This window comes from Epinephelus lanceolatus, chromosome 7 (assembly GCF_041903045.1).
Source record: "Epinephelus lanceolatus isolate andai-2023 chromosome 7, ASM4190304v1, whole genome shotgun sequence".
NCBI classification, from domain to species: domain Eukaryota; kingdom Metazoa; phylum Chordata; class Actinopteri; order Perciformes; family Serranidae; genus Epinephelus; species Epinephelus lanceolatus.
The window spans coordinates 36,047,875-36,061,187 of record NC_135740.1 but is presented as its reverse complement, the minus strand read 5'-3'; the positions used below and the strand labels follow the sequence as shown (position 1 = coordinate 36,061,187).

Genomic DNA, 13,313 nt, shown 5'->3' with positions numbered 1-13,313 from the left:
TAAAGTCGTGAGCTCACTATCCATGTCTGCTCTGATTTGTGTTTCTTTTGTTTTCTTTTAGACCCTGGAGTAAGTGACCTGTGAATAGAGTCACGCTGGAGGTTTTCTAAAGGACTCCTTGCTTCTGTAACAGTGTATGGACATCTGACATTGGGAAGCCCAGCAGGTATGTCAAAATCAATTTATATCTTCTTGTAATTGTGGACGTTGCTGCCTTTTTTATTTCAGTTCTTTCTTAAGTCAGGTTTGGATTTAAAGGTCAGTTTTGAATAATAGGAAATAAATAAATATGGCCAAAAAAAATAAAAAATCCACATCTACCATGTCATTCCGATCTCAGCATGTACACAGATACACACAAACTACACAAAAACTATATTTAACATCCATGTATAATGTATCCAAGCATAATTTAAATGTGGTTTTCCATATAATAACAGGAAAAATGTAAATTAAATGAATGCAAAGCAAGGCATAAAACCACATTAAAAACTGTGTATGTGTCCCAGATGAGGTGACAGCCTTAGCATTCGTGTTTTAAATAAAAACTAACTGGTAGCTAACCAGCCATGAGATGCTACTGACTCTTTTTGACTCTGCTGGAGAGACAGCGTCTGTGGAGCCGTGGCAGTCACTAGAAGCACATTTATGGCCCTTTGAGAGAGTCTGTGTAGGTACATGTGTTGCAGCGGGGCGTGCGGTTTCACTACGAGAGACTCTTCAGTGTGGGTGTCAGTGGGGGAATGTTACTACATAGCTGCTACAAGCTATGGACAGAAAAAGTAGAGTTTAACATGCTATATTAATTTTTGTGGAGAAATGTCACCTGTATGTAGGGTTAGAAGCCATTCACATTTGAACCAATACCAGTACCTGGAATCTGGTTTCTTTATTCGGCGGTACCTTACTCTCTCTGTAAGCTGCAGTGGGGATGTATTTTCATTCCCTCTCTTTTTCTCAGTACTCAATAGGGCTGCAACTAATGATCATTTTCCCTACTGAGTAGTTGGCTCATTATTTTCCTGATTAATCAATTAATCAGAGTCTATAAAATGTTAAATCTTAAAATTGCTTCTTTGGTCCAACCGTGGTCCAAATTCTCGTTTAAGAATCTGAAACCAGTAAATGTTCGACATTTTTGCTTGAAGAATAACTGAAAACATTAAACAATTGCCACAATAGTTGTTGATTAAATGTCCTTTGATTGACTAATCGATTAATGGATCAACTAATCAATATGTTGTTGCAGCTCTAGTGCTCAAGTGATTCTGCTCCTCTGCTCTTTTCTAATCACACGTATAGAGCTAAGTCTCCGTAGGTCTGCTTGCTTGCTTGTGTGTTTATGTGTCTGCTTGTCTCTCTTGCTTGTTGTTTAGATATAACTGACAAATGTGTGGAATACGTACGTTATTTAGAAAACAAAGTCACAAACAGCGGTGACACAGGGTTATTTCTAAAATTAAATTAAAGGGAAATAGATCAGACATGGAATTGTCAGTGCTGCAGCAATGGTTTTGGTTCATTGGAAGCCAACAGAGCTCCAACAGTAGGGGTGTAACGATACATCGATCCACATCGATACATCAATTCATTGATTAACGATCCGATTATATCGATGCAAAATGAAAACATCGATCCATATTGTCATCTTAAAGATAAACATTTATTTTGAAATTCACATAGCACGTCTGTGTCACCATTTCTGGGCAAGTGCGCCTCCGCTCAAACAACAAACAGCTCAGAAATAAAATGGTCAAATCATATTCAGGGTTCAACACTAAGGTTTTTTTTCACTTGCCCGGTCGGGCAAGTTGGTCAGAGATCTACTTGCCCGAAGTCAGTTTTTACTTGCCCTATAAAAAGTGTTTAATTTAAGCGGCTATCAAATAACAAAGACTGCAGTTATTTTTATGTTATATAATCTTTATTCACACTGTATTTATTAATTATAACAACATATGTCATGTATTGTAGCTTAATTCCTACACAAAAATGACAGTGTCAGGGCTTAAAGTGAAAAATTTGTCAATCGTTCTCCGTCTATAATTTTGCGCCCTACTTGAGCCATGCCCATCTCTATTTATTTTTCACCCCTCTCTCCAGTTCTGCTGTATTAACACCGGGTTTAATATATTTTGCTTCCATCTCTCTGCCCTGCTCTACTGTACTTCAACACTGCTTAGCTCTCTCTCTACTCTACCAGTAGACTACCACATCCACCTGTTGCACAAAATGCACACAGCAGTGTTTCCCCTAGGATGGAGTTGTAGCAGCGGAGGTGAAGCACACGCATGAAAAATAATTTTCACATGCGTGAAACTTTTTTGTATGCTTGCACACAGCCTGCTGGGATGTTTCTATGTATCTACTGGCACCAGAAGGGCTCTTTAGGACTAAGTACATACAGTACATGTGTGCACAGTAATGAGCAGGTGAAATGTCTGTCTAGCTTACATATGAGGTGTCTCAAGATTTAGGAACATACAATTTTATTGAATATAATAAAGTAAAAAGTCACTTGACATGCTGCTGTTTTGTGCTATGACCTATTTAAGTGTTGGAAGTTGTTATTTACGTGACAACACCTGAACGCAACACAAGCTCTGCATGAGTGCCGTGCTGAGCTGCTGTGCGAGCAGCGTGTTTGTCTGTGCGTAACAGCAGTCTGTTGATGGTTATTTACACACTGTCCATTTCAATAACTTTGTCAGCTGACAAACTGCACCGGGCTTGGGGTCAGGTTTGGTCAGGAAAATGCGGCCCGAGCCGCTCTAGCGTGCTCACCTGTGTGTGTGGCGGAACTCCACCGTGCGTGATACAGAGAGCAGAGGAGAATTGTTAACGCGTGACCATGTAGAGACAGAAATGACACGATGGCATAACACTAAAAAATAGTATATTGTTATGTTATTATATGAAGGGTCCGTCGCGCAAAATAATATCAATGGGGGCTGTGGGCAGGACACTGTTACACAGCTGTGCCTGTGACTTCAGGCAGAGAGACCGCTGCATCAGAGCAGAAGAGCACATTTTAAAATACATTTATTTTATCAATTAGTTATTAACTTTTACTATTTTTAGCAACTTGCCCGATCGGGCAAGTGAGTTGTTAGTTTACATGCCCGACCGTGAGTTTTACTTGCCCGGGCAATCGGGCAATCCTTATTGTTGAGCCCTGATATTCTAGTTGTTTTTGTGAGTTGATGTAAATGATTGTGTTAGATGGGCATATGATATAGCGTCATATTGATCGCAGGCTCCTGAATCGAATCGAATCAAAATCGTCCCGTGACAGACTTTGTGATATCGGCAAACATCGTATCGTCATCCAAACAAATCGATATAATATCGTATCGTGATGAAGCTGGTGATTTACACCCCTGTCCAGCAGTGGCCAACTTCCCGGCCTCAGGGCGCTCCACAGTGCTTCCACTTCCTGTCTGAACCTAGTGTTCTCACCCAGATGTGCTCTCAGGTCCCACAATTTAGCATCGATTGATTTAGCGAGAATTGGTACTTGGTAGTGTCAACGTATCATCACATGCCAACAAGAATCCATGTGATTATGTGTACAGTTAATAAAATATAACTTAGTGTGTTGTTTCTCTTAATCTACCTGAGCTTTGTTAGGCCCAGCAGCAACAAGACAGTGAAACTGGTGCGTCCACATCAAAGTATCGCCCCTGTTCCAAGAACTGTCTGCTTTTTTGTCCCACTGTTTGCAGGCCCGAACAGCATTTCATGTGTATTTAAAAATGGAAATTAAGCTAGCGAGCCTGATGTCATTGGGCCATCTGTTCCAGTGTTAAGGTCCCCTGACAGTGAAAGCCCAATTACCCCCAGTTTATAATATACCACAGATAATTAACATGTTTGTTATCCTCAACTTGTTCTTAGATTTGATTCTCAGCATTGCACGGTCTGGAATTTATCACAACACGTGTGGTAAATGGTTCAATTGAGATATTCATAACTATGCAATTAGTGTGATGAACACTGTGGAGAAATAGATGATACATGTCAGATTTCTCTTCATGGTCAGACTCTGCAGCACCACGTCCTCATTTGGAGGAGGCACTGCAGCAAGTGGTGAGGAAAAAAGAAAGGGTTCTGGTGGTGCTGCTCGCTGGGATGATTCTATTTTCAGGATTATAAACATACAGTGGTGTGAAAAAGTGTATGCCTCCTTCCTGATTTCTTACTTTTTTGCATGTTTTCCACACTTAAATGTTTCAGATCATCAAACAAAATTAAACATTAGTCAAAGATAACACAAGTAAACACAAAATGCAGTTTTTAAATGAAGGGTTTTATTAATGAGGAAGAAAAAAATCCAAAGCTACATGGCCCTGTGTGAAAAAGTGTTTGCCCCCTAAACCTAATAACTGGTTGGGCCACCCTTAGCAGCAACTACTGCAATCAAGCGTTTGCGATAACTTGCAATCAGTCTTTTACAATGCTGTGGAGGAATTGTGGCCCACTCATCTTTGCAGAATTGTTGTAATTCAGCCACATTGGAGGGTTTTCGAGCATGAACCGCCTTTTTAAGGTCATGCCACAGCATCTCAATAGGATTCAGGTCAGGACTTTGACTAGGCCACTCCAGAGTCTTCATTTTGTTTTTCTTCAGCCATTCAGAGGTGGACTTGCTGGTGTGTTTTGGATCATTGTCCTGCTGTAGAACCCAAGTTCGCTTCAGCTTGAGATCACGAACAGATGGCCGGACATTCTCCTTCAGGATTTTTTGGTAGACAGCAGAATTCATGCTTCCATTTATCACAGCAAGTCTTCCAGGTCCTGAAGCAGCAAAACAGCCCCAGACCATCACACTGCCACCACCATATTTTACTGTTGGTATGATGTTCTTTTTCTGAAATGCGGTGTTACTTTTACACCAGATGTAATGGGACACAGACCTTCCAAAAAGTTCAACTTTTGTCTCATCAGTCCACAGAATATTTTCCCAAAAGTCTTGGGGATCATCAAGATGTTTTCTGGCAAAAATGAGACGAGCCTTAATGTTCTTTTTGCTTAGCAGTGGTTTTCGTCTTGGAACTCTGCCATGCAGGCCATTTTTGCCCAGTCTCTTTCTTATGGTGGAGTCATGAACACTGACCTTAACTGAGGCAAGTGATCCCTGCAGTTCTTTAGATGTTGTTGTGGGGTCTTTTGTCACCTCTTGGATGAGTCGTTGCTGCGCTCTTGGGGTAATTTTGGTCGGCCGGCCACTCCTGGGAAAGTTCACCGCTGTTCCGTGTTTTCGCCATTTGTGGATAATGGCTCTCACTGTGGTTTGCTGGAGTCCCAAAGCTTTAGAAATGGCTTTATAAACTTTTCCAGACTGATAGATTTCAATTACTTTTTTTCTCGTTTGTTCCTGAATTTCTTTGGATCTCAGCATGATGTCTGTAGCTTTTGAGGATCTTTTGGTCTACTTCACTTTGTCAGGTAGGTCCTATTTAAGTGATTTCTAGATTGGGAACAGGTGTGCAGTAATCAGGCCTGGGTGTGGCTACAGAAATTAAACTCAGGTGTAATCAATCACAGTTATGTTTTAACAGGAGCTGGGGGGCAAACACTTTTTCACACAGGGCCATGTAGCTTTGGATTTTTTTCTTCCTCATTAATAAAACCCTTCATTTAAAAACTGCATTTTGTGTTTACTTGTGTTATCTTTGACTGATGTTTAAATTTGTTTGATGATCTGAAACATTTAAGTGTGGAAAACATGCAAAAAAGTAAGAAATCAGGAAGGGGGCAAACACTTTTTCACACCACTGTAGATAGGCTTTCTTGTCTTTCCAGACATCTTTCTCAAATAGCCTTACAAACCACAGCGTTTGCTCATGATATTTTGCCAATGTGGACATCTGCTGCAGTTAGGAGGTTTGACATGACATGAGCTTTTAGAGAACTCTGACTAGTCCTTAGAGGATGGTGTCATGTCTGTTGATTAATTTAATATGATTTTCACAATTGTATAGGGAATCAAATTACTGTTACTATGAAGGACATGTGGGAATTCAACCTCTCTGATTTGCCTTACTAAGATGTTGCATTGCTGATTGTCACCGTGTAATGCTAAGTCAATTAGCTTTTAGCAAACAAGTACCTGCTTTGTTAAAACAGGTAGTCCAGAATGAGATGTGGCCTGCTTCACAGCCTGTCTTACCTTAGTAGTTTTATTTTGTAAAGAAAATAAAAATAGGACAAAGGAGAAAAAATAGTTTACTTAACTGAATCACCGGCTGCAACGTTGCCTCATGATGCTTTGAGGCATCAGAGTGACATTTTCTCCCCAAAGGGCAGGGATGACACAGAATGACTTGGAGGGTGTCAAACACATCTAGCCAACATGCTAAAATGCCTGGCCTCAAATGCCAGTGCTGCATGTTTCTGGTCAAACTTAATGGGTCTGGTTAAGTTTTCCGCCATTTGCTTTTCCTGTCACTTTTTTTAATAAATGCACCCAGGGAAAATGTGGCAAGAAAGACTGGGACTGGTTGGAAATTAATGTGATCACGTCGGGGAAGGGACTGTGCTGAACGACGTGTGGAAAGAAAATGTGTCTCTCTGAACTCCCTTGCTGCCGTGAGGCATAACACAATTAGACTTTAGATTGTTTTTTCCTCTCCCTCTGCCCATCTGATTTCTGCTCTTGCCAGGCTATTCTCTTTCATCTGCTTTATTCCTCTGTATTGTCATAATGTAGCAGACCCTGAGTGCTCTCACAGATCACTGGTACAGCTTATCAGTGAAGTGGTGCCGCTTCAAATTGGGTCCCTTAATTTAGTCTCTCTACATTCATTCTCAGGATTACACTTTCAGGGGAAAAGGCTGTAGTGTTGGAGAGGAAAGATAAACATACTCTAGGTAGAGCAGTCCAGAGTGGTGCATGGAAATCTCATGCAGAGTTTAGGAACTGAAGGAAGAAAGAAAACAGTGTGTGTAGCTCTGAATGTTGAGGCAACCCTTTGCTTTTGGAAACAACTGCCCTGATCAACAGCTTTTAATCATACTGTGCCACTTTCCCTCATAACTTTGCTTTTATTTGTATAGTTCATATTTATTCTTCTGCTCTTATCCTGGTTGTATACCATAATACACACAATACAAGATTATCTTAGTCTTGTATATTCAATTATATTATTGTTGCTGTTGTTATAATTGTTATATATTTAAGTTATGACATTTACATGAATGAAACAAAAGGTAATTGCCCTTTTTTCTCTCAGGAAATTTGTTCATAATTGTAGATCATATATTTAGACACAGGGTCTAAAAATTATCACCTGCCAGCTGCCAAATGTGCGTATATTTTTGGGAGTGACGTAAAATCATCTGGCTGTCTGCCAGACAGACAAAAGGCACAACAGAAAGACACATTAACCGCAGTTTAGAAGCAACGCCATTAGTCATACAACCTCATTTGTTTTAAATGAATAAAAGATCACCGAATTCTAACACAACCATGAATTAAAAACATAGTTTTTATTGTATCAATTTAACTACCTCACATGTCAATTCCATCTTAAGGAATAGCTCAGCGCATAGTGAGTGCGCCAGTCAAGAGAGACAGAGTGACATCGATGGTGGATGCACTCAGAGCAGACAGGTGTTGGCAATCAGAGCAGAGGAGAAATTAGTAGGTTTTTGCATTCAGTGTACGCAGCACAGGCAGATCTCTCACAGAGGCAAGTGAAAGCAAACTTATTTTTGCTGGTTAGACCCACCACTGGACTGTGGGTTACGCAATTTCCACGGAAACGCAACCACTTTCCTGCTTCCATCAAAAGTAGGTTCTAAAATAACGCTACATAACACTGAAACTATGTAAGTTAAGGAGCGATTACATTTAACACTATTAAATAAATAAATACAGTACAGGCCAAAAGTTTGGACACACCTTCTCATTCAATGCGTTTTCTTTATTTTCATGACTATTTACATTGTAGATTCTCACTGAAGGCATCAAAACTATGAATGAACACATGTGGAGTTATGTACTTAACAAAAAAAGGTGAAATAACTGAAAACATGTTTTATATTCTAGTTTCTTCAAAATAGCCACCCTTTGCTCTGATTACTGCTTTGCACACTCTTGGCATTCTCTCCATGAGCTTCAAGAGGTAGTCACCTGAAATGGTTTCCACTTCACAGGTGTGCCTTATCAGGGTTAATTAGTGGAATTTCTTGCTTTATCAATGGGGTTGGGACCATCAGTTGTGTTGTGCAGAAGTCAGGTTAATACACAGCCGACAGCCCTATTGGACAACTGTTAAAATTCATATTATGGCAAGAACCAATCAACTAACTAAAGAAAAACGAGTGGCCATCATTACTTTAAGAAATGAAGGTCAGTCAGTCCGGAAAATTGCAAAAACTTTAAATGTGTCCTCAAGTGGAGTCGCAAAAACCATCAAGCGCTACAACGAAACTGGCACACATGAGGACCGACCCAGGAAAGGAAGACCAAGAGTCACCTCTGCTTCTGAGGATAAGTTCATCCGAGTCACCAGCCTCAGAAATGGCAAGTTAACAGCAGCTCAGATCAGAGACCAGATGAATGCCACACAGAGTTCTAGCAGTAGACCCATCTCTAGAACAACTGTTAAGAGGAGACTGCGCCAATCAGGCCTTCATGGTCAAATAGCTGCTAGGAAACCACTGCTAAGGAGAGGCAACAAGCAGAAGAGATTTGTTTGGGCCAAGAAACACAAGGAATGGACATTAGACCAGTGGAAATCTGTGCTTTGGTCTGATGAGTCCAAATTTGAGATCTTTGGTTCCAACCGCCGTGTCTTTGTGAGACGCAGAAAAGGTGAACGGATGGATTCCACATGCCTGGTTCCCACTGTGAAGCATGGAGGAGGAGGTGTGATGGTGTGGGGGTGTTTTGCTGGTGACACTGTTGGGGATTTATTCAAAATTGAAGGCACACTGAACCAGCATGGCTACCACAGCATCCTGCAGCAACATGCCATCCCATCCGGTTTGCGTTTAGTTGGACGATCATTTATTTTTCAACAGGACAATGACCCCAAACACACCTCCAGGCTGTGTAAGGGCTATCTGACCAAGAAGGAGAGTGATGGAGTGCTGCGGCAGATGACCTGGCCTCCACAGTCACCGGACCTGAACCCAATCGAGATGGTTTGGGGTGAGCTGGACCGCAGAGTGAAGGCAAAGGGGCCAACAAGTGCTAAACACCTCTGGGAACTCCTTCAAGACTGTTGGAAAACCATTTCAGGTGACTACCTCTTGAAGCTCATGGAGAGAATGCCAAGAGTGTGCAAAGCAGTAATCAGAGCAAAGGGTGGCTATTTTGAAGAAACTAGAATATAAAACATGTTTTCAGTTATTTCACCTTTTTTTGTTAAGTACATAACTCCACATGTGTTCATTCATAGTTTTGATGCCTTCAGTGAGAATCTACAATGTAAATAGTCATGAAAATAAAGAAAACGCATTGAATGAGAAGGTGTGTCCAAACTTTTGGCCTGTACTGTATATAAATGATCTAAATGCTATTCCTTCATTTAGCTCATATATCTCAAAAGAGGCAGATACGATTTGTGGATGGCAGAGAAAAAACTTGCCCACCACAATGGCAGGTAGAGAAAACTTTTTATTTGATTATTTTATTTGATTTATTTGATGTTTACATGTTGTTGCATCTGTCGACCCTGCGATATTGTCCTCCATTTAAAAGCTTCCTTGTTCCCCTCCAGACCTGTTCAGTGACTCACCATGTATATGAGTGAGAAAGATGGATTTAATATCATAATGCATGAGCATATTTATGGAATAAGTTTTCAACCACAAAGTAGTTAAACTTGGCTGAACAGAAAAACCCAGCACTGGCTCTGGAGAGGGACTTTGCTTTTTAATGTTACTTGAAGGCCAATCTGTAACATGAGTGCTAGGTGCCACTAAATCCTACACACTGGTCTTTTAAACCCGGTGAGCATCAGAAACCTGACAATACTGTGTCTGTGTCTTGTTGTTGTCATGCCGTACTTCCATCGGGGATCATTAAGCCTCTTGTTAGCTACTTCACTGAAGCTGTACTTACTTCATCAAGTATTTTAAAATGGCTCTTCCATGTGGAACCATGATACAAATAACACTGAGTAACAATCATAATTATTGTTTTGCCAACATAATGAAAGGGTAGAAAGCAGATTTTAAATGCTACATACAAAACACAAAGGGCCTCTGCTATGTTTTAAAGGAGCAGTGTGAGAAATACGTCAGAGATAAACACATGACTGAATGCTCAGAATGTTCTCACTATAAGCATTGGAGTAAAATGGCATACAGAACAGTTGCAGCTGTGAAGTGAGTCTAACAGAGTACTTTACCAGCGTGCCTGGTAATTTCACTGGATTTAATGAGTATGTTTACCTACTGTCTGCCTCCTGCATTAGGATATTTTCTGACTTGTTGTCAGACGCTGATGTTTCATGGGCCAGCTTTAACATACCCAGAGCAGCTGTCTCCAAATTTACATTTCAAATTGTTTTTTAGGCATTACTCATAGATGTGAGAGTTGAAACAGTATTCATCTGTGGCAGCACTTTACTGGAACAAACATAAAGGCATGATTAAGCCATTAAGGCCACATCTGCCAGCCTAATTCCTTTTTAATTTGCAAAGAACTCTGCTGTATATTGCTACAGTGGATGTGACATTTTAATTAAGCAAGGACTGTAAAAATGTATACCACGAGGTTGCAGAGGGCTACTGCTCATATCACGGTGGAGAATAGTAACCAGAGGCCCACACTGGCTACCACAGCAAAACCGGCACACCCCAGACATCACACAGACCTCCCTACTGTCATTACAGCAATACAGGCAACCATTTGCATCTGTTCAAGTGGAAAATAGTGCTTTCATACCAGGAAAACCAGTATTATTTTATGGTATACTTGGACTTTACAGCTGAGCTTATTACATCAGTATATTTAAATCTATTTTAAAGACTTTTTTTCCTGTGGTAAATCCCTCTTGAGATTTTCTTTTTTTAATACTGCCTTTGGCATAAACACTGGGACTGGAAATAGAACTCTCAGATTAATTTGACACACAGAAAGCCAACTTGAAACAGTGAAGCACAGACAGAAGCCGTGAATGATGGTGGCAAATACTGTATATATGTTTAACTAAATGATTTCTGGTTTGCATGGATAATTCCTTATTTACTCTAAGAGCAAAGTGCATCGTCATATACAGGGATGATAGATATGAGATTGTCGATGGAAGAATTTAATCCACCCAATTCAACATCTGTATTGTTTATTTCCCATCAAAAGGCAGAGGAGGAGATCAGCCAGCCTGTTGAATTTTGTAAAATGACGAAGAACATCAGAATAATAATGGGACTTTTGTGTTTCATGACCCACAGCATACAAACAAGGTTTTAAGGATGCACTGATTGTGAAATTCTGGGCCGATGTGGATGCTTAAAATAACAGTTTGGTCAAGAGCCAATCCTGATTTGTTGTTGTTTTATTTTGTTTTTGTTGTTGATTATACCCCCTTCTGTGCCACAAAGAAATCGTCATTATGTGTTGTAACTGAGTTCAACCCTTCGTTACATCATATCTTTATATCTTTAAATGAGCACAAATTCAGTCATACAATTTTATGAAACAACCTTTTAATATCACCCTCTTTCACATGAAAAACAGCTTTTATTAAATAACTGCTTCAAAAGCCTTTTTACTATATACAGTATTTCATAATTCCCTCTCTAATATCTATATTATATTGCTGTGAAAACAAATTTATCCTTCAAACAGCTTTATTCATTCAAGTTTCTCACCAAAAAATACATTTGATAAGATTGCATTTGAACACAACATGATAATATTATAATTAACCTACTCATTTTTACTGAATAAAGCTTGAATGCATCATGATGTACCTTAACGCAACCTCTGTGAGCTGTTAGTTCTAGCCTCCAGCTGCTAACTGGTAACAGCTAACGTTAACCGGCTCACCTCCTGCTGATTTCTTCATGAACTTGTTCACAGTGTAGCAGGGAAACAAAAAGGTGCATCCCTTGGTGAGTTTACTGCGTCCTTTTGTCCCAGAGGCATCCCAGGAAGGTTCTGTGATCGTTCCAAACGCGTTTTCTATCGTCTCTGAGATGACAGGATGCCGTTACTCTCGAGCCCTGCTTTTTAGCCTGCACAAATTTGATGCGACACAACAGAAAAACATCAGCCACTGCCACTAATGAATGTCACCTTATTTGCTGATAGCAATCACCAAAGTGAATATCGGCTGATAGCAATGTTCTGCCGATAAACAGTTGCACCCCTACAAGATTTTAAGCCAGATGTTATGTTTATAATTCAACTTCAAGTCAGACCAGAGCATAAAGTATTTCATTACAATGAATGTACACGGTCATATTTAATGTACATGACAATAAACTTGAACTTTATAATGCACAGTGTAGATTCTAATTTAAAGGTGTCACAAACATGACACATTTCAACTCTGAGTCAAAAAATAAACAGGAGACGAGAGCGCATTAGTCCTTCTCAGAGAGTTGCAGGCTTGGATCTCCAGGAGTGCTGGTAATACAGTATGTGAGCTGGAAAAGTGAATGATTCTGCAGAGAAGCTGTTCAATAATACAAGGACGAGGAGTGTGACTGTACTGAGCTGCGCCCCAGTACATAACTGTACTGTAACTGTGTGACAGAAGGATTTTGAAGCACGGCATTGCTGCAAAACAGATAATATATAAATCCTTATGTAATTTTTTTCAGTCAGTCAGAGACTCTGAGTGCCCTATAGCTTCAGAACTGTAAGATCTTAGAGTATCAGGCATATTTACAGCTTCATATTTACTAGCTGAAGTTAAGTGAATGTGATTTTTCATGACAGTACGGTTCATGAATATGTATGTGCAGCTGAGGAACTGCTTTGGTTAACAGTGGTCTCTGCTCAGCTTCCACACTCAGCACCACCTTAGCACATGACTTGGCATTATAATAAAACATTATTATTATGTCATTGTAATGATACAAATTTTCATGTGACATTCAGCAGAATCTTTAATGAAATGTCTGTGCGCTGGAATGATGGAAATATCAGACACAATTCAGTCAGCAAAAGCACCGAACATTGGTAGCATACAATTATAATCGACCGGGGGATTTTAGGATTTTGTAAAGCATTCTGCGCACATCCTTGTCAAAGCACAGTTTGACTGGTATAGTGAGTGGGATGTGGCAGACAAACAAAAGAGGGTGAGGACTGTCTGAAAGCGGTGATGTCTGTGGAGATGTCTGTT

At 40.1% G+C, this 13,313-nt stretch overlaps 1 protein-coding gene across 1 annotated transcript in view; it reads left to right on the top strand.

Annotated features, from left to right (window-relative positions):
• The window catches only part of lingo2 (leucine rich repeat and Ig domain containing 2), a 311,558-nt gene that overhangs the window by 106,378 nt on the left and 191,867 nt on the right, over nt 1-13,313 (top strand). Inside the window, exon 3 of the mRNA XM_033633693.2 lies at nt 62-166. The gene's annotated coding sequence lies outside the window, so the exon portion shown is untranslated. The remainder of the gene's footprint in view (nt 1-61; nt 167-13,313) is intronic.